We start from the raw sequence: 3,570 nt of genomic DNA on the forward strand, positions 1-3,570 counted from the left end.
AGGTGAAAAATAAAAGTTTTGTGTTTAATGTATTTGTGTTGATGTTGAAATGGATTTTAAAACATATGGTATCGAAAAAAGTATCGTTAGGAACCGGTATCGAAACAGAGGTATCGAAATTGGCACCGGATCGAAAGATTTTGAACAATACCCATCCCTAGTAATACGTTAAGAATTGTGATGAAGAGCACACAAAAATGGATACGAGGCATCTCTGCAATGGTTTAGTGCACAGAGACCAAACTTGGCATGTGTAATAATAGCCATTTGGCGTAGCGCTACCTTGTGGTCAAAAGGTATAATGAATTTTCCAAAAGTGTTGATAACTTTTGATTTACTTCGCATATTGTAATGAAACTTATAGCAGTCTCAATATATTCCTTGGATTATGCAGAGATCATAGATATCAATTTTGCCATAGTCGGCCGGACATCCTGTCTGCCACTTAAATTTATGTTGAAAACCTATTTTTTTCAAATTGTTCCAAGACCGATTTTCACCAAATTTGACTCAGATCATCTTTACACCATGCTGGAAAATAGTTATGGATTTTGTGTTGATAGACAAAACCGTTTTTGTATAACCCCACAACAAACTTGAGGTATGAATCCAAAATGACTCTGAGGCTGTATCTCTGCAAAGCTTTGACCTATTGACACCAAATGTTGTGTGCGCCATTGTCAACTCAAACAAAGAAAGGGAAGTCGTGGCCTAATGGTTAGAGAGTCGGACTCCCAATCGAAATGTTGTGAGTTTGAGTCCCGGGCCGGCAGGAATTGTGGGTGGGGGGAGTGCATGTACAGTTCTCTCTCCACCTTCAATACCACGACTTAGGTGCCCTTGAGCAAGGCATCGAACCCCCAACTGCTCCCTGTGTGCCGCAGCATAAATGGCTGCCCACTGCTCCGGGTGTGTGCTCACAGGGTGTGTGCTCACAGTGTGTGTGTGTGTGTGTGTTCACTGCTCTGTGTGTGTGCATTTCGGATGGGTTAAATGCAGAGCACAAATTCTGAGTATGGGTCACCATACTTGGCTGAATGTCACGTCACTTTCACTTTCAGAACATCATATCGATTTGACAACAGTGCTACCTACTGGTCAAAAGTGATAGACCATTAAATCATATTACTAGTGGTTGTATTTTGATTTTTCAGCCGTTTTGACTAAACTTAAAATGGCTTCAATTACTCATTGCTGCAGTTGGTCTGATGTTTGCTTCGGTAGTGTTTGGCCCCTTCATTCCTGCTTGAAGCTATATTTGCAATCGTATCTTTATTATATTGTATTTGTCATAGTGTTTGTTATTTACATCTTTGTTCATACTTTTAACAGCAAAGATAAAAGAAAATATATATTGTGATTTAGTCTATCATTTATCATTAAATAAAAGTACTGATATCACAAAATAAGATTTTCATACAGTAATATACCCCAACCATATAGTACTGTGTGTGCATGTTTTTTTTTTATTAATTTTGCCGTTTTCTTTTGTTTGTAGTTATATAGCAAATAATTTAAATGTCTTTTGACATAAATTGTCCCAACAACTGGTCTATATAAGAAAAAATATGAATAGTGTAAACCTATAATAATTATGTTCTAGTAATATATTTTTCCAGATGTAATCTATGGGTAGTAGGGGTGTAACGATTCACTCGTTTTCTCGATGCATCGATTACAAACCCTGTCAATTCATATGCATCGATCTTGAAACATGATTTTTGAATCGTGAATCGCCGATCTTGGACAGTAATCGATTCAAAATGCTAAGAATCGAATGAATCCCGATTTCTATAGCGATTCAATGCTTTCAAAATGTATACACATTAAATTACTACACGCACGAATTAATGGAGACCTTGAAGAGTGTTCGTGAATCATGCCTCTTATCTGTCCTTCACGCGCTCCACTGTTTACCGCCTGAGACTTGTCACAGGATTGCGCTCGCGCTCCGTTCGTCTCTGACGCAGCTGACGTGTGATCTATAGGACTCGTGGCCAGTAATGCTAACGTGAAGAAGTTTTACTTTTCTGTAGTTTGTCAATGGCTCTCTGCATCTTACCGACGGAGTTACCGGAGCCGTCGACAGCTGTATTTATTGCATGGACGGAGCAGAAATGTAACGCACAGTTCCACTGAATGATAAATGTGTTTAAACAATGCGGATGAACCGAATATACGAAGGAAACTTTTAAAATTAACCACAGCATTAACAACGACCTTGAAATAAGAGCACGAGATTTATCTGATAATATGCATGAAAGTAGCGTTTGTTTCATTAGCAAACGTTTTCTCTCAGAATCATTCGCTGATGGAGAGGAAAAGTTAAATAGAGATGAAGACGTTTTCACACTGAAAGAGAAGCGATCTCGCTCTCATAGACGTGCCAGGCTATATCTGCAGCTAAACTGAATAAAAGCAGAATGAACTGATGAAACCCACAAACAATTTATGAATGATGCAGTGCTAATTGACATTTATTACAGTACAGAAACTATAAAGTATATTTTCTACCTTATTCTGTGCAGAAAATTTAAATAATTGCTAATTAAATGTAGCCTAATATATAAAACAATCATAAAATTGCCATTAGGAAAAAAATATCGATTACAAATTATTGATTATTGTCCAGCAGTGTATTTGATTTATTACAGCTAATTAAAAGTAATTAAAAAAAGAAGATAATTCCTTGTAAAAAAAAAATAATAATAATAATTATTATTATTATTATTAATATTATATAGGCTACATACATAAAATGATTGTATTAGACATTTCTGTCACTTCTGAAATTATGGCTACGCCCCTGCTGTGACAAAATGTTAGCTTATACATAATACTCTTTAAGCTCTTTTTTAAAAACTTGGCTTACATACATTTTTACGTATGCCATGTCGCATCATTAAACTAGCATTTAACAATGGACAAAAGTTGTTGTTTTTTCTAACCTATGGTTCTCTAACCATAAATGCTACTGTATTTTGCCCCCTGACTAAGCATTTAAAGAATTTAGTAGAAGCATTTAAATAATCCCGTGAATGCACTTAAAGAATGCAGAATCGAATCGTTATAATCGAATCGAATCGAATTGAATCGTTCTAAATTTGCAAAAATCGTTCTTGAATCGAATCGAAAACCTATGAATCGTAATCGAATCGAATCGCTGCCTTGCCAAAGATTCACAGCCCTAATGGGTAGGTAGAATACAGTATATGGCCAAAATATATATTTAAACACATGAAAATTACAGATTTCTCCTTATTAAATAAATGAATTGGAACGGAATGGAATGGCCGTGACAGAAGCTTGATTTTGAGCTCAGCAAATACAGCTGTATACGTAACATGGACATGGGCACATTTTTTGGTTGTTTTATCCTTGTGTATCCTTTTAAACCAATTTTTTTTCTAACCCTAGAACCCAGTCCTATTTGAAGATCCAGACACTGGCATTTGGTTTCAGTCGGTTTCAGCTGGAGTTTGTTTTGGCATGAGAGGATTTAATTTTTTATTCTCCTTGAATCCCTCCCTAAACAACATTGGGCTGATTTCAGAAATGAAAATGCTGCAA

This window comes from Carassius carassius, chromosome 4 (assembly GCF_963082965.1).
Source record: "Carassius carassius chromosome 4, fCarCar2.1, whole genome shotgun sequence".
Classification (NCBI taxonomy): domain Eukaryota; kingdom Metazoa; phylum Chordata; class Actinopteri; order Cypriniformes; family Cyprinidae; genus Carassius; species Carassius carassius.